We start from the raw sequence: 23,706 nt of genomic DNA on the forward strand, positions 1-23,706 counted from the left end.
GTCTTCATAGTCATCCACTTTGTTCAATTCTTCAATGAGACGGATGAGGTAATGTTGGAGCGCCTCGGTGCTTCCTTGCTTGATTGTCAAGAGATAAGACTTCACTTTCCTCTGTACTCGTTAGGCGGAGAAACCTGTGAGAAATCTCTCTTGGAGATCCTCGAAGGATTGGATCGATCATCGTCCGAGCCTTTGGAACCACTTGAATGCAGTTCTGGTGAACGTGAGGCAAAATATCGTCGATGGTGACTGTCCTGCCATTCTCATATTCGTCTGGTATTGATGGATATGGTAGAGTGGGTTCGTGTTCCCATCGTAGAGTGACATGATAGGCGGGAAAGAGTTCCCCACGGCATCATCGACGAGCACGTTCACGAAGAACGACAAAGCTATGCCTTCGACCATACTTCTCACAAGTGTCTTGGGATCTCCCACCGAGCGTTATGGTGGCGCCTCAAGTCCAGGTGTAGCTTTAGGTGTTCTGGTGACCTTGTGCGTCAGGGTGGTGAGAACCTCATCACGCCTCCACTATTGGCAACCTTATCTCCTTGTCTTATTCGTTCGAAGGTGGGTCTTCACGATTCGGTCCTTGCTCCCGCCGCAGAACGAGTGACTTAAGGAAGGCTGGCGTGGGTCCCTTTGCCCCTCAGTCCAGCGTGCTTCCGAGCGTTGGGGTGCTTGTCCTTGCTCGCGGATGGTTCTCCATATCTCTTGATGTTGTGGCCGACGTCTCGGATTCTCAGATTGGGAACGTCGTCTTCGCCACCCTCGTCGTGGAGTTCTTCAATGGGCGCTTGTCCTTGCTCACGTCCATGGCCTCCCGAATAGACCTCTTGTGCTTGCTTGTCTCTTGCACGAGAGTGGCACCTCATAGCCCGTTCTGCCCTATCTTTGGTGAGCTCGTTCGTTAGCAAGAAAATGCTATTCTCGAGACGTTCCATCCGATCGTCTCCTTCGATGAATACCGAGATGGTAGGGTTCATCATGCCGATGGTGTTTGGATTGGCCGTCGGGGTGGCGCTCGTCGATGGGCCCGCGCTCTCCGGCGGGGCCACTTGTGCTTGTCCATGTCTTTTTTGCATTCGTGCTAACATGCATTACAACAAATACGACAATTACCGACGATTTTTTTCGTCGGTAATAACCCTATAATCGTCGCTAAATCTATTTAGCGACGATTTTAGCGACGATTATTATCGTCGCTAAATGTCCGTGCCTAAATATATTTAGCGACGATTTATTCGTCGCTAAATATTTACCGACGATATTAGCGACGATAATGTCGTCCCTAAATGTCGTGACGAGAAGTTTTTTTCCATTTTGAAACAGGTAATTGTTGCGATATTTTTATAACTAGCACGCAAGTGGACGTATCGAACAAGTAATAGTGTTACGTAAGTAACGGATATCGATCCCACAGAGACTAGTTACTCTAGCGACGTTAAACAACCTAAAGCAAATTGATTTCACTGTATTAAGGTGGGAGGTGCAAGAATTAACTATAATAAAATAACTAAAAAAACAACGGAAATTTAACACGAAACTTCAAATAAGATAAAATGGGGGTCACGACTTCACCGGAAAGTAAGGCTCGGGGGTTTCGGGTTCCAACAACTAGACCTACTCTACTCACGCTAATCTCATTCTCCCTAAGATATTACCAGCCTCTCTCGAGTGATCTAGCAACCTACGCAATTGACGGATTATGTATCATCTCGGCCCCTAATCCTATTAAAACAATCACGAGCAATAAACACGAGAATTCAAACGATTACATTAAGCTTAAGCCGTCTAGCAACCTAAGAACAAAACGAAGCATGGATTATGAGCATGAGTTTTCGCCCTCTCTCGAGTGACAGAAAACTCCTAAAAACAATCCTAAAGATGACCAATCTAAAGAACGCATTAAGAACACATCCACACAAGCATGAATAATTGAGCAAATCACAGCATAATATCACCCTAACGAAACCCCCTAACCCAATTTAATCCAGCTACATCGCAACCCCGCTAAAAATCTAGCCTCTAACGGAATCCATAATCATCAACATAACGATCAAAACCATAATCAACATAATCGTAAATAAGAAAAACACTATGAAATTCATGACGGGAAGAGTGAAACTATCAATTAATTGAGAAATAACAGTAATTGAGAGTAAAGGAAAGAAAGAAAAAACTATTAAAAACGGGAGTTCACGGTTGCTCGTTCGTCGGATCGTCGACTCAACTTCGCTCCCAAACAAAAGCTCTCAAAACAAAAGTGCAGCCAAAAGTAGAAAAAACTAAAAACAAACTAGAATGAGTTAATTAGGTTACAATATGCGTTTTTAGCCTTGAGTGTGTGTTTTTCGGAGTGATCTGAGCCTTCCAATTCGATCCAAGGGTCAAAAATCCTCAAAAATCGCTAATTTCCTATTCCAGTAATCCGAAGGCGCGCGGTAGTCACTACGCGGCGCGCAGAATCAGCTCCAGGTTATGCGCGCTCCGCGCATAAGACTCTGTGCGATTTCGTTGTTTGAGTCCCAGTATGCGCGGCGCGCGACGAGAGGCCCGCGGCTCGCGTATTCGCCAAGTTTCTTGCCCATCTCAATTTTGACTCCATTTTGACCATTTTTACTCCGAATCTCATCATCTTTCCACGATATTGATTGTAGATGCTCTAATGCTCCTCTGAACCTGAAATTACTCAAAAACCTACTAAAAACCATTAAAATACTTGAGGACTCGTCGGTTTTCGGTTCGGGAAATAGGAGTTTTACGCGTGATAAACGCACCTATCAAATCCCCCCAAACTTAAACCGTTACTTGTCCTCAAGTAACAAAAGAAACAAAAAGAAACATAAAATTACGCAAAAGAAGTTAACCCGACTAAAATTGGTAAATTTCAATGCCTTGACTACACTGATCGACTCATGCTTGCCTCAACTTCTAACCTCTAGACTTACATTGACATAGACATCTGTGGTTTTAAACTCCAAGTCAACTACCAAGTTTAGAAGAATCCTTACGAATACATGTTAGCCCTCACCGTTTGCAATGTTGTTTTATCTCAAGTAACTTTTGCTTCCCAAGTTTCGTGACCCTCCCAATCCTAAAATGCAGCCACAAGAATCGTTTTATTTGTCTAGATAAAATCTTCGATTCGACACACCATACGCCTTCTCTTCCCCCTTGATCTCCACTAATGCACACACGTCCTTCCTGGCTTGTCAATAGGTCTTAGCGGCTTGTAATGTTCAGGCTTAGGTTCGGGTGGGAAAACGGATTTTTAGTGGTTTTGACATTACCCTTAGCGACTCCATTCTCACCAAAACTTCCCCTTTTGTCTTCACTCACTCACTTTTCTCAATGTTCTTGGCTTTGAAAATGCCTATCGAGAACATCATACATCTTTAGCCTTTCTTCCTCAAATCCCCCCCAAACTTTGACTCGACCACGACCACACTTTTCAAAATAACATAGACCACCACGCCATAACAACAAATAACTCACATAGGCACGTTGTTTTATTTTTTCCCTTTTTTTTTATTCGAGATATAACCTAATAAATCACCGGCGTGGTGTCTAAAACGGCAACCTAACAGACGCAAGGAGTGGGGTCGTAGCATATATCACACAAGGATCACAAAAAATTCACTCAAAGATATCACTCAGGAGTCGCTAAAGTTAATGTGGGCTCTTTGTGGGATTTCAAACTTATTGGCTCGGCTTTTTCTGACTAAGTATCGAGAGAGGATAAGATGTTCGGCTTTTTGTGAGTGGGTTCTACTTGATACCTGTTTCCGGGTCGGCTTTTTGGCTCGAAGGGTTATTCCTAATGCATATATCACTCTCACCAGATCAGTATGCGCTCAATTTCGCCTCGACTAGGGGTCCGAAAAGGTTCTTAGTGTGTTCGGTGGTCATTTCTTAGGACTAGTTAGGCGACTACTCAAGTTCAGCTAAGCATTGAGACAAACATTATTCGGGTTTAGGCCATACACAGACTCAATCAAATTCTTTTTCACTTGGTAATTCACAGATCTATTCTAATGCCTAAAGCTCGAGACTATCAATATCATCAGCAAACATTTAATGAGTCAATCAAAGCAGTCAAAACACCAATTTCTACCAATTATCCTAAAAAAAATGAAAACCAACAATTTAACTACTAGTATACAGATAAAGACACCCCCGCAAAACAAACAAATCCCCCCCAAACTCAAAACCTACATTGTCCTCAATGTGTCGATGCAAAAACAGGGGTGGAGGAACGTACCTTTGCGAGGGTGGTCGAGCGCCCCTACTCGTCGCGGCCATGGTCATCGTTCTCGTCGGGGTCGCGGGGGGCGTAGCGGTGTGACTCCCACGGTGGATACGTCGGGTATGGCGCCATGAGGTCCTGTGGGTATGCCGAGTATATCGGGGCGTCATGATGTGCTCCGGCTTGAGAGACGGGGAAGCTTTGCTGCGACGTCCACGTGTTGTAGACGTTTTGGTGGAACTCGTCTCTGTCGCCCTGCCGTTGGCCGAAGTCGGTGAGGAAACCCTCAATGGCGTTGTAGCGCTGGCCCAGTGTGTCGATGCTCTGGTCGATTTGCCCCAAGTGGTGGTCGAACCGGTTCATCATGGCTAACACTTCGTTATAGCCGGAGGTGGGTGCTTCGTTGTAACCGGTGGCGGGCGCTTCGTTGGTCTCGACCGGGGGTGGCATGTCGTCGGGGACGTCCAAGAAGGGTGCATCGGGGTTGCCTTGGTACTGCTCGGGAATGTCGATGAACCCGCGCCCGTCCGGATGTGCAGCTCCGTGCTTCCACTGCTTTAGGCTCGATTTTCCGGTCGTCGATTGGGTCCCCCAATTTTTCTCGCGTCTCGGAGGCCGGGATTCGCAGTCCCTCGTTGAGGTAGAGCTGCGTGATGAGCCCCCCCATTGCCGAGCGTGACATCGGTGTCACGATTTGCACAGAACACGAATCTCTCTTTCAAGATTTTCCCGATGTTGACGCCTCTCCCGGTGACGATGCACACCAATAAAGCCAGGAGTTGGAGATCCACTGTGTGCTCCCGCAAGTTAGGAAGGATCGTGGCGCAGATGAAGTGCTGCCACACCTTTGCGTAACGGTTCAAGCTCGATATCGGGAGGTGGCTCGGAACTACCTGGCCATGCACCACTTTCGTCTTGTAGGTGGCTCCGGGGTGGGCGAGGATGCGAATCCACTCCTCCCATTGAGGATACAGGCACATGTCGGCGTAGTCATCATTCTCGGGTTCTGGAATCCCGAGATAGTCGTTGAGCGCCGGTGCGGAGATGTTGACGACCACATTGCGCACCTTGACAAAGTTTCCCTCCGTGACAGAGAGATTGGCGTAGAACTCGCGCACCAACTTCGGTGATGCCGGCGTCTCGATGTTGCATAGTTTCTCCCAGTGTAATCCCCGGATTTGTGCCAGCATATTCCCGCACAGTTGATTGGGTGCAAGCACACGCTCCGCGATGAGTCCCTTCTTCGATATGGCGTCCCAGACCTCGCCGGCACCCTCCAATAATGTCGATGGCCGAGGCAACGACGCTCCCGATCGACGGATACGTTTGGGGTTGACTCTCGATGTCGAAGCTCGTTGCATCTGCAAAACACGACGGAAAATGAGTCGATGATATTATGATGAACGCATATTACCCCTTTTTACCCCCCAAACATCTTCACCACAAGACTCCATACGAATTGACCCGTAATCGTAAGTAAAATTTTCACTTTTTTCACATGTATGTTCGTTCGGGCATTTCATCGAACACCTAGAGTGCATGCCAATTTTGTGATGAACACTTGAGTTATAAAGAGTATCCAAACCATTCCTATAGCCACATTCTCAAATTTATTCTCTAATAACACGAAATCATCACCATATCCACAAAAAATTCGAGTTAGAGGGTCATACCTTGAAGTGTAGGGGATTGAGAGGATGAAGAGATGAAGAACAACCCAAAAAAAAATGAAATACACTCACGAATTGATGACGAGAAATCGAAAGTAGGACGAGTGGTGAAAAAATTTCGTGTTTATATGATTGTGGGGGTCGAAATTTTGAAGAGGTAGGGTTAGGGTTCGAGACGATTTGGGTTTGAGAGAGAAATTTGAAAAACAAAACGGAAAAATTCCTTTTTAAAAACAACTTACGCGGGTCCGCGCGCCGCGCGCCTGGTTCTGCGCGCCGCGCGGACCTGAATCTTGACATACGCGCGGAGCGCGCATATGACTCTGTGACTTCGTGTCAAAAAAAATTTCTTTTCGCGCGCCGCGCATGTTGGATCCCGCGGCGCGCGCCTTCGTGTGTTTCTCGCGCCGCGCGCCTGATTCCTCGCGGCGCGCAGATCGTCATTCGGCTTACGCACGGAGCGCGCATAAGACTCTGTGATTGGCAAAGCCGAAAGTTTCCGTCTGCGCGCCGCGCAGTGTGTGTCCCGCGGCGCGCGCCTCCTCTTTTTTTTTTTTTTTTGGAAAACTAAACACACAAATAAAAATTAAAACAAACCTGGGTTTAATCAAATAAGTGAAAAAAAAATATGAAGATGCGACGAAAGGAAGTCGGGTTGCCTCCCGATTAGCGCTTTAGTTAACGTCAATAGCTTGACGGGGTACCGTGTTTTCTTCATGGAATTGCGGTGATGTGAGTGACCGCATTTTCGCTTTCGAATACGCCTCCAAAATAGGGCTTAACCCTCTATCCATTAACCTTGAATTTTTCGCCTCTTTGGTTCTTCAATTCAACCCAACCATGAGGGTAGACTTGATCGATCTCGAATGGCCCGGACCACCTCGACTTCAACTTTCCGGGAAAGAGCTTCAACCTGGAATTAAAGAGTAGTACCTTTTGGCCCGACTTGAGGTCCTTCCTGACGATGTGCTTGTCATGCCATGCCTTGGTCTTCTCCTTGTAGATTCTGGCATTCTCGTACGCTTCTCGTCGGAGTTCATCGAGGGCGTTCAGCTGAAGGAGTCTCTGTTGGCCCGAAGCTTTGTAGTCGAAGTTTAGCTTCTTCATCGCCCAGAGTGCCCTGTGCTCTAGCTCGACTGGCAAATGGCATGCTTTTCCGTAAATGAGGTGGTACGGGGACATACCAATTGGCGTCTTGTAGGCTGTGCGGTAAGCCCATAGTGCGTCGTCGAGCTTGGCGGCCCAGTCTTTTAGAGAACTTCCCACCGTCTTTTCCAGGATTTGCTTAATTTCCCGGTTAGAGACCTCCGCTTGTCTGTTGGCTTGAGGGTGGTATGCCAATGTTTTCCGGTGTGTGACGCTGTATTTGGCGAGGAGTGCGTCGAACTGCCGGTTACAAAAATGTGCTCCCCCGTCGCTGATGATGGCTCGTGGTGTGCCGAATCGGGTGAAGATAGTCTTTAAGAACTTTAAGACCACCTTCCCGTCGCTTGTCGGAGTAGCTTTGGCCTCGACCCACTTGGATACGTAATCCACCGCCAAGAGAATGTACTTGTTTCCGTAGGAAGACGGAAATGGGCCCATAAAATCTATTCCCCAAACGTCGAACGGTTCTATTTCCAAAATGTTAGTGAGTGGCATCTCATTTCGGTTAGAAATATTACCCGTTCGTTGGCACCGGTCACAAGCAATGATGAAGTCTCGGCTGTCTTTGTAGAGCGTTGGCCAATAGAAGCCGCTTTGAAGGACTTTCGCTGCCATGCGGTTCGGACCGAAGTGACCTCCGCATTCGAGGCCATGGCAATGTCGCAGAACCGACTCCATCTCATCCTCGGGAACACACCTCCTCACAATCAGGTCTGCACACTGCCGATAGAGAATCGGCTCCTCCCAGTAGTATCTCCGGACCTCCGAAAGAAATTTCCGCTTCTGGTACGTCTTGAGGTCGGTAGGCACCACCTTGCCTACGAGGTAATTCACGATGTCGGCATACCATGGGAGGACAGCCTGATGGACGGCCAAAAGCTTTTCGTCGGGGAAGTCATCGTTGATGAGTGCCGTCTTGTCTGGAACGTGCTCGAGAGTCTCCAATCTCGATAAGTGATCAGCTACGAGGTTCTATGTGCCCTTCTTGTCTTTGACCTCGATGTCGAACTCTTGGAGGAGAAGGACCCAACGGATTAAGCGGGGTTTGGCGTCCTTCTTGTCCATGAGATATCGAATCGCGGCGTGGTCGGTGTAGACGATCACTTTATTGCCGATGACGTATGGCCGGAATTTGTCGAAGGCGAAGACCACGGCCAATAACTCTTTTTCCGTCGTTGTGTAGTTCAGTTGGGCAGCGTTAAGAGTTCGGCTTGCATAATAGATTGCACGGAAAGCCTTGTCTTTACGTTGCCCAAGAACCGCACCCACCGCGTGATCGCTCGCGTCACTCATGATCTCGAATGGGATACTCCAATCCGGCGCGGTGATGATCGGCGCTGTGCTCAACTTGTGCTTGAGGGCTGTGAAGGCTTCTAGGCATTCGTTGGTGAAGGAGAATTTGACATCTTTCTCTAGCAACCCACACAACGGCTTCGTGATTTTGGAGAAGTCTTTGATGAAGCGCCTATAGAAGCCGGCATGCCCCAGGAAGCTTCTCACTCCCTTGACCGAAGTTGGCGGTGGTAGCTTCTCGATTGTGGAGATTTTTGCCCGGTCCACCTCTAACCCGTCCTTCGAGACTCTGTGGCCTAGCACGATGCCTTCTTGTACCATGAAATGGCACTTCTCCCAGTTAAGCACGAGGTTAGTTTCTTCACACCTGTTAAGCACCTGAGACAAATTCTCCAAACATTGATCAAATGTAGGGCCAAATACGGAAAAATCGTCCATAAAAACCTCAATTGTTTTCTCCACCATGTCAGAGAAGATGGCCATCATGCATCTTTGGAACGTGGCTGGTGCGTTACATAGCCCAAACGACATTCGCTTGAAGGCGAAAGTGCCATAAGGGCATGTAAAGGTGGTCTTCTCCTGATCCTCTGGTGCGATCATGATCTGGTTATAACATGAATATCCATCGAGAAAACAATAATACCTGTGCCCTGCGAGATGGTCGAGCATCTGATCGATGAAGGGAAGTGGGAAGTGGTCTTTGCGCGTGGCGTTGTTGAGCTTGCGGTAGTCCATGCAGATTCTGTACCCGGTCACCGTCCGAGTGGAAATGAGCTCATTGTTGTCGTTTCTCACCACCGTCATTCCGCCTTTCTTCGGAACGCATTGCACCGGACTCACCCATGCGCTATCGGAGATCGGGTAAATGACCCCGACGTCGAGCCATTTCAGGATCTCTTTCCTGACGACCTCCTTCATTGCCGGATTGAGGCGTCTTTGGTGCTCCACCGAGGGACGATGTCCGTCCTCCAAGAGTATGCGATGAACGCAATAGGAGGGGCTGATCCCTTTGATGTCCGAGAGTGTCCACCCGATCGCTCCCTTGTGCTTGCGTAGCGCCACGAACAGCCTTTCTTCTTCTCCCTTGGTGAGGTGATTCGAGATGATCACCGGAAGGGTCGATTCTGCGCCTAGGTATGCGTAGCGGAGATGAGCCGGTAATTCTTTTAGCTCGAGCTTCGGGGCCTGTTGAATGGACGGAGGCACTCGAGGTTGGCTCTCCCCCAAACTCTCGATCGAGTTGCGTCGGTATGGCATGGCTGCGTTCATGTTCTCCACGTGCTCTAAAGCTTCACATTCATCAAACTCGTTAGTGAAATCAATAGAGTTTAGCAAACTTACCTCGAGAGGGTCCTCGGATCGGTGAGAGAAGTCGGTGATGATGGAATTACATACGTCGATACGGAAGACATCGTCGCTAGCCCTTGGGTATTTTATGGCGTTGAACACGTTGAACACCACCTCTTCGTCTTGCACCCTCAATTTTAGCTCTCCTTTCTGAACGTCGATGAGAGCACCTCCGGTGGCGAGGAATGGCCGCCCTAGGATGATTGGGACGTCGCGGTCTTCCTCCATGTCAAGCACCACGAAATCGGCGGGGAAGATGAACTTGTCGACTTTGACCAAGAGATCCTCGATCACTCCTCGCGGGTATACGATGGACCTGTTCGCCATTTGGAGCGTGATTCGGGTCGGTCTCACCTCTCCGATGCCGAGCTTCTTGAATATAGAGTACGACATCAAGTTGATGCTCGCGCCCAGGTCGCATAGCGCTCGCTCGAAGAAGGTGTTCCCGATGGCACACGGGACGGTGAAACTCCTTGGATCCTTCATCTTCACCGGCAACTTCCTCTGAATGATGGCGGAGCACTCTTCGGTGAGAGTGATCGTGCTGCAGTCCTCTATTTTCCTCTTTTTCGAGAGGATGTCCTTCAAGAACTTGGCGTACGTCGGCATCTGCTCAAGAGCGTCAGCAAACGGGATGTTTATCTGAAGTTGCTTGAATACCTCGAGGAACTTGCTGAATTGGTGGTCGAGTTTCCCTTCTTTCTGCCTCTGAGGAAACGGCAGTTTTGGCGTGCTTGTTGGAGCTGGAACGCTCGCCGGAGGTGGCGTGGCTTGGGGCAGCGACACGGGGGATTCGTCTTTCTCCACCTTCTCTTTCTTTTTGTCGGAGTTGTCAATCACTTGCCCGCTTCTGAGTGTGATGGCATTGACCTGTGACCTGGGGTTGATGTCGGTGTTGCTCGGGAGCGTTCCCTGAGGTCGTGAGTTCACCGCGGTCGACAGTTGCCCCATTTTCGTCTCAAGATTTCGGATCTGCGCTGATTGGTTCGAGAGAGACGTCTTCATTTCGTGCATAAACTCGGTGGTGGAGTTTATGAAGGCGGTCGTTGACGTGGCCAAGTTGGCGATGAGCTCCTCTAAGTTGGTCTCGCCCTTGTACGCCCGAAATGGAGGAGGCTGGTACGGCGGTGGTCGGGGCTGATTCTGTTGTGGACGAGGCTGGGCTTGAGGCGCGGGTTGCATAGGCATGTTGTTTTGGGGACCTCTCCACCCCTCATTCTGGTAGTTGTTCCTTGGGCCTTGATTGTAGTTGTTCTGGGACGGCCTGTTGTTGATGAAGTTGGCCTGTTGGCCGTTGTCCCCATACACGCACTCGTCGCTATTGTGCTGCCCGTTGCACCAGAAACAGACTTCAGGGATGTGCACGGCTTGAACGGAGGCCTTCTGTCCCTGAACTGACTTTGTGAGATCCGCCACCTGTGCTGCCAGTGCCTTCATCAGCTCCATCTCGGGAGTGACTGGCATATTCTTCAAGATGCGCCGCTCGGACGGGCATTGATCGTTGTTGTAGGCCAGCTCCTCGAGAATGCTATGAGCTTCCTCCTCTGTCTTCTGAAAGAACGACCCTCCAGCGGCCGTGTTGACTAGGGTGCGAGACGATGGTGAGAGACCGCCATAGAAAATCTGCACCATCATCCACCCTTGGATGCCATGATTGGGACATCTCCTCTCTAACTCCTTGAAGCGCCCCCATGCTTCAAACAAAGACTCCCTGTCGTATTGGGCAAACGAATGGATCTCGTTGCGTCTCTTGTGCATCTTCTCGAACGGGAAGAACTTTGAGATGAATTTGATGCGCAGGTCGGCCCACGAGGTGATGGAACCCGGTGCGAGGGAGTTTAGCCACATCTTGGCTCGGTCCCGTATTGAAAACGGGAAGAGACGGAGGCGGATGGCTTCGTCGGACACGTTGTGGAGCTTGAACGTGTTTGCAATCTCGACGAAGTTCGTCAAATGGTCTTGCGGGTCTTCGGCAGGTGATCCAGCGAATTGATTCGCTTGGACCATGTGAATTATGCCGGTCTTGATCTCGAAATTCTGGTTACCCGCAAGAGCCGGGAGAGCGATTGCCGATTGCGCGGCGTCGGCTGGTGGTAACCCATATTGAAATAAGGTCTTTGGCCCTACATTCGCCGCGTTGTTTGCTCTATCTTCCATTGCTCGTTCCTTTGTTTGCTTTCTGTTCGTCTTGCAAAACTTTTCGATTTCAAGATTTAATGGAACGAGGTTTGATGTTCCCTCACTCCGCATGCACCTTCAAAACAGAGAAAATGACACGCAAAGTTAGGAACGCGTAACGAAATCAAATGGCAAATAAGATTATTTTTCGACGCTATTGTAAAAAGTCCCCGGCAACGGCGCCAAAAACTTGTTGCGATATTTTTATAACTAGCACGCAAGTGGACGTATCGAACAAGTAATAGTGTTACGTAAGTAACGAATATCGATCCCACAGAGACTAGTTACTCTAGCGACGTTAAACAACCTAAAGCAAATTGATTTCACTGTATTAAGGTGGGAGGTGCAAGAATTAACTATAATAAAATAACTAAAAAAACAACGGAAATTTAACACGAAACTTCAAATAAGATAAAATGGGGGTCACGACTTCACCGGAAAGTAAGGCTCGGGGGTTTCGGGTTCCAACAACTAGACCTACTCTACTCACGCTAATCTCATTCTCCCTAAGATATTACCAGCCTCTCTCGAGTGATCTAGCAACCTACGCAATTGACGGATTATGTATCATCTCGGCCCCTAATCCTATTAAAACAATCACGAGCAATAAACACGAGAATTCAAACGATTACATTAAGCTTAAGCCGTCTAGCAACCTAAGAACAAAACGAAGCATGGATTATGAGCATGAGTTTTCGCCCTCTCTCGAGTGACAGAAAACTCCTAAAAACAATCCTAAAGATGGCCAATCTAAAGAACGCATTAAGAACACATCCACACAAGCATGAATAATTGAGCAAATCACAGCATAATATCACCCTAACGAAACCCCCTAACCCAATTTAATCCAGCTACATCGCAACCCCGCTAAAAATCTAGCCTCTAACGGAATCCATAATCATCAACATAACGATCAAAACCATAATCAACATAATCGTAAATAAGAAAAACACTATGACATTCATGACGGGAAGAGTGAAACTATCAATTAATTGAGAAATAACAGTAATTGAGAGTAAAGGAAAGAAAGAAAAAACTATTAAAAACGGGAGTTCACGGTTGCTCGTTCGTCGGATCGTCGACTCAACTTCGCTCCCAAACAAAAGCTCTCAAAACAAAAGTGCAGCCAAAAGTAGAAAAAAACTAAAAACAAACTAGAATGAGTTAACTAGGTTACAATATGCGTTTTTAGCCTTGAGTGTGTGTTTTTCGGAGTGATCTGAGCCTTTCAATTCGATCCAAGGGTCAAAAATCCTCAAAAATCGCTAATTTCCTATTCCAGTAATCCGAAGGCGCGCGGCGCGTGGTAGTCACTGCGCGGCGCGCGGACTCAGCTCCAGGTTATGCGCGCTCCGCGCATAAGACTCTGTGCGATTTCGTTGTTTGAGTCCCAGTATGCGCGGCGCACGACTAGAGGCCCGCGGCGCGCGGTCTCGGATCCTGTCTTCCCGCGGCGCGCGGTTGAGGGCGCGCGGCGCGCGTATTCGCCAAGTTTCTTGCCCATCTCAATTTTGACTCCATTTTGACCATTTTTACTCCGAATCTCATCATCTTTCCACGATATTGATTGTAGATGCTCTAATGCTCCTCTGAACCTGAAATTACTCAAAAACCTACTAAAAACCATTAAAATACTTGAGGACTTGTCGGTTTTCGGTTCGGGAAATAGGAGTTTTACGCGTGATAAACGCACCTATCAGTAATTAGCCACGACTTTGTCATCGCTAATTCACGCGCGAAAATTTCCCGCGTGCATTAGCGACGACAAAGTCGTCGCTAATTACTTCTGTGTATTTATATTTAGCGACGACTTTGTCGTCGCTAATTATTATTATTTTTTTATTTTTTTCGTCATTAATTATTTATTTTTTTATGGTTTTTTGTTTATGAAATTCTAAAATGAAAAATCAAATAAAAACTAAATTATATTATCCAAATCAAGAAATATATAAAATCTGTTTACGTACGTTTTCGGTTATAGAGAAATATGTAAATAATAATCTACTATACACAAAATATCTAATAAAACACTAGTCGCGACGTTTGCTTTGTCGTTCCGCCGCTCGTTTTCTCCCTCCTCGACGTGAAACGCTCTTTTGCTGGCGCTGAAGTTCTGCAGGCTGCGGCGTCGGAGTAGACTGACTTGGTCTGCCGGGCGTCGTCTGCTGGCTGGCGTCGGGAGTCCTCTGCTGGCCGCTCGTCGGAGTGTGGACGTCGGGCGTCGGAGTGTGGACGCCGGACGTCGGAGTCTGCTGGCTGTGGGATGACGGAGCCTGCTGCGAACTCTGCGGAAATTGGGACATGAACGAGCTAAGGTTGATGCCGGGCACCTGACTCTGTATTGTCTCGGCGAACGCGGCGAGGGTCGATGTCAACACCTCCTGTGAGATATATCCTGGTTGCGACGTCCCAGCCTCCGAACCGTAGACTTCGGCGACTTCAGCCGCCATCCGTGCTCCCTGTGGCACCAAACGTCCGATGCCGGTCAAGTGATCAGTCCGCGAACCCATAATATCGCGGATCGCCTGCTGCTCTAGGACGGAAATATCAACGTCCGCTCCTTGGTGCTCAGCCTCCGCTCGCAACGTGTTGAACCTAGCGACCAGTCGATCCTGATATAAGTAACTAGTTAGTATATATTAATCGAAAAACAAGAAAAATAAATGTAAACTTACATAACGTGCGGAGGCTTCAGGAGTCAGCCATTCGGACTTGTCGGACTGATGTTGGCGCTTGTAGTTCGCAAACAAGCTCTCGAAAGCGCCTGTCTCGGCGCTCTTCTGCATGTAAACAAAACTTCAAGTGTTAGATAATTTTAACGATTTGATGTATCATATAAACATAAAACTTACGTTCTTCATGCGGTGGGTCGAGAACCCAATCGTCCCCTGTCAAGTCTTCGTCTTCTTTTTCGCGCGATTCGCCTTGTTCTTCGCTTGTATAGCCTGTAATATAAGTAAACGTACACGTAAATAACAAATCGTTTAATAAACATTCGATTAACGTAAATGATTCGATATTACCTTGAACTCATCGCTCGTATATCGTTGTATCAGCGTCTTCCATTCGGTGTCGAGCTTAACGGTCTTCGGTTTCAGCGACCGCGCCACCTGTACGCTGCTCTTGCAGTCGATGTCGAACCATGACCGCAACGTATGCCTCCAATCGCGAAGATAAGTCTTCGCGTCTCGAATGATTGCCGCATCGACAATCGCCTTCTTCTTCCCGGTTGCATCACCATCGACTCAAATGTCGTACTTGTCTCGAATCGCTGCTCGGATCTCGGCCTTCTTCGCCGGCCCCACGTTCGCAGTCGTCCACCTTGGGACCGTAGGCGAGATCTTGTCTCGGATGACCAACCCGAGCGTGTTCGCGAACGTCGCGAGATCCGGATCCATCTCGCGCTCTGGCTGCAAGAACGATTGAAACTCCTCATTATAAATAAAGACTTCCTTCACCCCGGGGCGCCGTGCACGCTCAGATCGAAGCCCGACCGTCGGCCCAAGCACGGCCGGTTCGATATCCTTGTCTTCTTCTTCGACGCCATCACGTACGGGCGCCGACTGGCAATAATTCGGGAGACGGGCTAAGTCATCCCCGCCTCCGCTGCCTCCAGCTCCTGTAGCCGCAGCCATCTGAAATTCAAAACAAAATTTATTTAGTTATGAATTCGTAATGATTTAAATCAGTTAATTTAGTAAGTAAATGAAAAACGTTATATACTATCAATCATCGTCGTCTGACAAATCATCTTCTTCCATCAAATCTTCGTCCTCAGTTTCTTCGTCATCGATAAACTCTTCTTCTTCAATATTTTCCACCAAGTTCACTGCGTCGTTGCTCACGGGCTCTGGTATCGCAGACTGATGACGCGTTGACAGTGAATCTAAATCTAACGGTTCTACTGACAACTGAACTGAAGACGAAGATTGACCAAGAATGAGGTCAATATCAGGAAGATCCTACACATTTCGATGATTACACTCTTCGACGATTCGCCAATCAGGACCATTCAAGTTATCTTCCAAGTAGAAAACTTGTTTCGCTTGAGTTGCCAAAATAAATGGCTCGTCTTTGTACCATTCTTTTGCCACATACACGCTTGTCAAGTTATTGTCGTTGCGTCTCCTTTTCCGCGGATCTTGGTCACTGAACCAACGACATTGAAATAAGACGATGCGACAATTGTTCTGATACGTCAAGACAATGACGTTTTCTACTTGACCGTAGAAGTCGTGACCTCCTTCACTTGGTACACATACCCCGCTATTCTGAGTCGTTCTTCTGCTATCACGTTGATGGGAGATAAATTTAACTCCGTTCACTACACAACACGGATACGTCTGTGGTGCGAAATGTGGTCTCAATGCCAATGCATATAATTCAGAGGTAACGGATAATCCGTCTTGGCTCATGCGAAATACCTACATACAACCATTAACGAGTCGGTTATTAGTTATCTCATATTCTTTGAGTTTATTAGTCAAATACCTTTTCCCAAAACCTTTTTGGGAACTCAAGTCGATGCGCTTCTTCAACATATGGCCGACCTTCTAATTCCATGAGATCTATGTGTTCACTGAAATAAAATTCATGTTCATTTAATACATCACTTCGTATAAATATAATTCAAGTTCATTTATTTTACTTATTTACCTCAGGAAATCGTCAATTTCGGGACAATTTCGTAAAATGTACCACTCAGCGAGCAATCGTATATTCTCATCTAAGCGTATCGTGGTCATCTTCCCGTAAGGCCGACAACTTGATGACTGAAACACCGATAACTCCCGTTCGACACCTTCGAAGTTAGACGCGACGTCTGTTCGTTGGGGCATGCTGAAACGATTCTCAACGCCTTCTAGATACCTTGAGCAGAATGTCAATGCTTCATCTACAACATAGGCTTCGGCAATTGAACCCTCTGGTCTAGCTCGATTACGCACAAAGTTCTTGAGCGTTCCAAGGTATCTCTCCAATGGATACATCCACCGCATATGAACTGGACCTCCGTTAATTGCCTCCTCCGGTAGATGCATTACCAAATGAACCATGATTGTGAAGAAATCAGGCGGGAAAATTCGTTCCAACTTACACAATATAAGCTTCACATCCTCTTGCGTCTTCTCAATGTCTGAAATTACCAGCGTTCTAGAGCAAATAAGTCTGAAGAAGTTGCAGAGCTCTATTATGGCATCTCGAATTGTTCGATCCAGAAAAGGACGAATAGCAGGAGCCAATAGGCGCTGCATAATCACGTGACAATCGTGAGACTTCAAACCCGTCAACCTCCCATCCGCGGTAACATTCTTCTTCAAATTCCCCGCAAAACCATCGGGAAATCTGACAGATCTCAAGAACTCAGTAAACCGCTTCCGTTCTGAAGGTGTCAGAGTGTATGACGAAGGCGGTTTCATCCATCTATCTCCTTCTTGGTACAAATGAAGCTCGTGCCTTATGTTCCAGTCCGCCAAAGGCAACTTCGCCTTATCTGTGTCTTTCGTCTTCCCCTCAATGTTCAGCAAGGTACCCAGAAGATTGTCGCATACATTCTTTTCTATATGCATTACATCGAGGTTATGCTTCATCGTAAGACTCGACCAATACGGCAACTCGAAGAAAATACTTTTCTTTGTCCAATTCAGTTCACGCGCATCGCGCTTTCGTTTCTTCCCGCCGAAGTCAGGGTGCTTCCCCGGGGTTGCATCTCCCACTAATCGCAATTGTCGAAGTATATCGCTCGCTGATTTTCTCACCGGTGGTGGTCGTTTCTCATTTCGTACCTTGTACAGTTTGCTCTTCCTCATCGGGTGTAACAACGGCAAGAATCGACGATGATCGCAGTAAACAATCTTGTTTCGAGCCTTGAAAGATGGTGTGTCGTTGTTACACGTCGGACAAGCAAGGTACCCTTGACCACTCCATCCCGACAAACTGCTTCTCGCTGGAAAATCATTCACCGTCCATAGAAGTACGGAAACCAACCTGAATAGCTCACCGGTCGAACCATCTCTCAACACAACACCGGTTTCCCACAATTCCTTCAGCTCATCAATCAGCGGTCGTAAGAAAACATACATGTCTTTTCCCGGCGCACTACGACCTGGTATAAGCAATGTTAACATCAAGTACGATGTTTTCATGCACAACCACGGCGGTAAATTGTACGCAGTCAAGACTACCGGCCACATACTGTACGATAAACTCATGTCACCAAATAGGTTGAAACCATCGGCGGCAAGTCCAAGCCGGACGTTCCTCGGTTCTGCCGAAAACATGGGATATTTTCGGTCGATCTCCTTCCACGTTGCTCCGTCTGCCGGATGTCGCAGTACACCATCCTCTTTAATGCGTTCATTCTCGTGCCACTGCATCTCTAGAGCTGTGTGCCGACTCGCGTACAGTCGCTTAAGTCGATCTTTCAGTGGAAAGTAGCGCAACACTTTATGCGCTACTTTTTTTCCACCGTCTTTCTTCAGCCACCGGCTCTCATTACAAACTGGACACTCGTCTAGATTGGCGTTGTCCTTCCAAAACAACGCGCAATCGTGTTTGCAGACGTGAATCTACTCGTAACCCATACCAAATCGATGAAATTTCGCCTTTGCTTCATAGTGTGACTCTGGAATCGTGTTGCCGATCGGATGAGATTTTTTCAGTACTTTCAGTAGCTGATCAAACGACTTATTCGTCCACTTGTTCATCACTTTCAAATGCATCAACGTGACAACAAATGAAAGTGACGAATACTCCGTACAACCCGGCCATAATTCTGTGTTCAGGTCGCTGAAAAGGTCATCGAACTGTCCACTCTGGTATTCTGCATTCGGGTCAATACTATCATCGTCACCGTCTACGTCGTTGTGATCTAAGATATCGTGTACAGCATCAAACATCCCTCCTCCTCTGTACTCCGTCTGATACTGCATTACGTCATCTTCTTCCTCCACGTGAAAGTTCCACCTCGTGTAATTCCTCTTAAATCCTCTGATAAAGAGACGATTCTCTATATCAGGAATTTTTTGCATCAACACATTGTTACACCTCTTGCATGGACACTTAACTCGTCCTTCGACATTTACGTGTTGTCGGGCCATTGCCATGAACTCTGTCATGTCAGCCGTAAACGCAACGCTTAAACGTTGGTCCTCGATTATCCAATTCCTATTTGGATAACTCATTTTACCTATAGATTGAACATTTCAAAATTTAGTAGTTTTCGGATTTTATTTTATAATTTCACGATCGATCCTACCGAAATTTGGCAGAACCTCCCCTATAAATTTAACAACCCGGCATCAAGCCTTTAACTTTAAAACCTGCATAAAAACATCCTAAAACTAACAATAAATCCAACCTCAGTGGTTCGATTATTAAAATTCATAATCCATCACATTTTTAATCATTTCTAACAACAATTATATACAATTCCATTTAATTTACATAAACTAACTAATTGTTTTTACATAATTTTACCAAATATAAAATTTATAACAAATATATAATTCATTTATAACTAATTAATTCATTTATAATTTATAAAATTTATAACAAATATATAATTCTAAAAATATAAATGATGTAAATATAACTAATTAAAATAAATTTATAACTAATATATAACTAAAGTTTATAATCCTATATATATTAATCATATATAACTAATATATAAATAAATTTATAACTAATATATAACTAAAGTTTATAATCCTATATATATTAATCATATATAACTAATATATAACTAATATATAAATAAATTTATCACTAATAAATTTGTAACTAATATATATTAATCATATAACTAACTAATATATATATATATATATATATATAACAACAATTAAATACAATTTCATTTAATTTACATAAACTAACTAATTGTTTTTACATAATTTTACCAAATATAAAATTTATAACAAATATATAATTCATTTATAACTAATTAATTCATTTATAATTTATAAAATTTATAACAAATATATAATTCTAAAAATATAAATTATGTAAATATAACTAATTAAAATAAATTTATAACTAATATATAACTAAAGTTTATAATCCTATATATATTAATCATATATAACTAATATCTAACTAAAGTTTATAATCCTATATATATTAATCATATATAACTAATAAATTTATAACTAATATATATTAATCCTATAATTAACTAATATATATATATATATATATATATATAAAGTTTAAAAAAAAAAACTTACCGATCGGACAAAGAGGGAGAGCGCGCGGCCGGAGAAGGGGAGCGGCGTCGGCGTCGGTGGTGGAGCGGCGTCGGCGTCGGCAGCGGAGCGGCGGAGGAGGAGCTGCAATGGGAGAGAGAGAGAGAGAGTTTAGGAGAGAGATGTGAGGAGAGAGAAAGAAGTAGTGAGGATAGAGACTTACCGGGGAGGCACACAGCGGAGGAGCGTCGGCAGCACACGGCGCACGGCGGAGGAGGGAGAAAGTAGAGAGAGAAATGTAAATTTTAGGGGTTAAAGACATTTACCGACGATTTTATCGTCGCTAAATGATTTCATTTCGTCGCTAAATGAACTTACGTTAACCAGACATTTAGCGACGATTAAATCGTCGCTATTAGTAAATTTCAAATATTTAGCGACGATTTTATCGTCGCTAAATCATTTCGTTTTAATTTAATGGGAGGGATTTTTCCCTCTTTAAAATTCGTCAAAATTCGAAAACATTTAGCGACGATATTTTCGTCGCTAAATGAATTCAGAAATAATTAGCGACAAATTTATCGTCGCTAATTATTTTCCCGCGAACTTAGCGACGACAAAAAAGAATTAGCGATGATAAAGTCGTCGCTAATTATCATTGCCGCCAAACTTTAATATTTTTCGCACCAAAGAAGTAGCGACGATATTATCGTCGCTAAAAGGGTGATTAGCGACGATTTATTAGCGACGATTAAGTCGTCGCTAATAGTTTCGTCGCTAAATGTGGTATTTCTTGTAGTGATGCGAAGTGCTACGCTTTTTGTTCGTCAGGGGGTGTCACTTTTGGAAACGGCCGCGCGGTTTGACATGGTGGTTTCTTGGTATCTTGAAAATTTATTGGTTGTTGTCGACGCTTCTTCCTCTCGGAGAAAAGAGAGTTTTCAAGTGGAGAGCCCGTACGTGATTGTTCTTGGGATCCCCTCATTCTAACGCCCAAATGTTAAGCTGTTTTTTGGACTTAACGTTCGTGGATACGCGACATGCTTGGATTTACGCGTGATTGGTATCGGATAGGCCCAAATCACTTTTCTTGAGTCCAAATGGCTCAAAAAAATTCAGGACAAGGCTCAACGCATCTGAAAGCTTAAGAGTATCCTAGAATTGCAAAGTGGAGAATGGTGTCTCGCATCGTTCTTTGTCGAGAGGGCATTCTTTGTTCTTGATTTCTAAGAAAATGAGAAGAAAAAAAATGAACTACGGGGACGCGGAGGGTTTCCCCTCGATGCGTACATCGACGGTCAACATTAGTCTTTGTGACGTTTGTGTGAGTGGAGATAGCCTTGATTCTCTTATTTTAGTCTCAAATGTGTATGAGTGAGAGAATTTAGTTGAGTAAAAATTTAGCCACAATATAGTTAGAGACATAGACTTACCTTGAATATGATGAATGTACGAGGTAATTATAGGAGTTTGTGATTGTGTTTGATGTTTTAGGGTTTGTTGGTGGGTCCCAATTGAAATAAATATGTTAATCCCATCATTTGTGTAAATTTGGACATGTGCTTTTGTGCGCAGGCTGAAAAAATTATCCAAGGCGGATAACGTGAGAAAAAATAGTCTTTCGCTTTGGTTTGCATGTGTGATCTCCATCAAGCGAAAAGAATTGGTCAAAGCGAAATAAATAATGGATGGTTTCCTTTTGGCGGATGATGTGGCACATAGACATTGTTTGGGTAGACCGTGTGGCGCAGCTCCTTATTTCTTTCGCTATGCTTCAGCTTTTTCCTTTTTTTTGTTTTTTTTTTTAAATTATCATTCTCGCAGTCTCGCTTAACAAAACGCACTCTCAAAAAGGCAGAGCAATAATTGGTAGTCAATTTTACGAGACGATTAAAAATAAAAAATATCAGTATTATTCAATGTATCTTGTGAAAATCTTTTCAATTTTACAAGACTTAAATTGAATCACTGGACAAAGAAAATGAAAAACAAAAACAGACGGCCAATCGCTAGATAAATGATAAGAAAGTGTAGTTAAGGCCTAGGGGCCGTCATGTTCAGTGTGATCTAATTGTGGAAGCACGGGTGCCGCCGTGTTGGCCGGTAGCACCTACTGATTCTTCCTTCCACCGCAGCAGAGAATGGTCTTCAAAGCCCGAGCCCAGAGCCCGAGCCCGAGCCGGCGTCGCGAACCGCCTTGAGAAGGCGCACTTTGTTGGTGCACGTGAGGAGGATAGCGATGAGAACCATGAGAATGATCTTGAAGGCGACGAACGCCAACAGGACAAGATGCACCGTGTTGACGGCGGTCTTTTCCTTCTCGGACGCCGTCGCGTTCAGAGAGAGGAAGTGGAATGTCTTCTTGGCGTCGACGGTGAACTGGGCTGAGAAATAGGTGGTGTTAAGTAAGAAGTCGACAAAGCTGTTGACAACCTTAGAGATGTGCTTGATGAACGACTGCGGAGGGATCGCCATCGAGTTGCGTTCGTTGGCCGAGAGATTCATTCCCAATGGCGGAGGCGAGAACACAATCACGAGGAGGGTGAAGAGCACACACGACTGGACCACCTTCAAAACAAACTCCATTTTTCCCTTCTCCGCGAATTTGCACGTTTGAAACAGTTGGTCATATATAGGTTTGCTAGAAATTATGCGCGAAACGACTTTGGTGCGGATCGCCCTTCGATTCCGTTTGAATCGGGCGGTTCCCATTGCGTAGAAGGTCTCGATCCCTGCCATTGAATCTGATTGGCTCGGCTCGTCTCGATCCGTGTCAACCATCGATCAATGAAGCTCGAACCATTTGCTCTGTGCTTTCTGCTCGCACGCAACGAGCAGATCCGACGGTCGATTCGGTGCCTTCCGCGATCCGCATCGAAGCCTTTGGTGCGTTCTGATTGGCTGGATGTCGTTTCGCGCCAAACCCTGCATTGGTGAGTTATCGATTCGGTGCCTTCCACGATCCGCGTCGAAACCTTTGGTGCATTTTGATTGGCTGGATGTGCGTTCTGAAAGCCTTTGGTGATTTATCGATTTGAGCCAAAGAAATCAAGTAAATATGTTTCGATTTTCTTTCCGTTCGCTCCAATCTTCGATACTAAAATAAATTATTAATGAGTGCGTTTAATAGTTTAATGTGTCTCAAATAGTACTAGAACTATTTTCGGTTGTATGTTTCGAATTCTCATTCACTCCAATTATGTCTATATATACTTGTGTGATTTCTAGTTTTTTAGCTCTCTTGTCTATGTGGGATATTTTTATGATGTAAACTCAACTATGTAGGCTGCCTCTTTAGTCTTTCATTTTCAAAAGAGATTTGTAATTGACTAAGCCTGATCAAACTTAAAAAAATTTATTTTGTCATACGTTTCAATTTTTTTTTCTAGCCATTCTGCTTTCATCTTATAAATTATTTTCAAAATTAAAAAACTCAATTTATTATTCAAATCTCAATTCTCTCTCTCTTTCGTCACCTTTTTTAGCCATGGACAAAAGTAAAAAAGATGAAAGCGCAGTTAATAGTCGTTACTATTAATAGATTTTTGCTTTAATTAATAGTCGGTAATAACTATTAATATTTTTATGGTTTAAGGTTTCAGAAACCTATTAACAATTTATCGATTATTAATTGCGATGA

General features: G+C 45.2%; 1 non-coding gene across 1 annotated transcript; it reads left to right on the forward strand.

Annotated features, from left to right (window-relative positions):
- Nucleotides 1-11,347: 11,347 nt before the first annotated feature.
- On the forward strand, nucleotides 11,348-11,451 carry LOC149383167 (small nucleolar RNA R71). The gene has a single exon (XR_016301943.1). It is a non-coding gene; the product is annotated as a small nucleolar RNA R71 (small nucleolar RNA).
- The last annotated feature ends 12,255 nt before the right edge of the window (nucleotides 11,452-23,706 follow it).

This window comes from Urtica dioica, chromosome 10 (assembly GCF_054948205.1).
Source record: "Urtica dioica subsp. dioica isolate 48M chromosome 10, U.dioica_male_clone48M_v1_H2, whole genome shotgun sequence".
Lineage (NCBI taxonomy): Eukaryota > Viridiplantae > Streptophyta > Magnoliopsida > Rosales > Urticaceae > Urtica > Urtica dioica.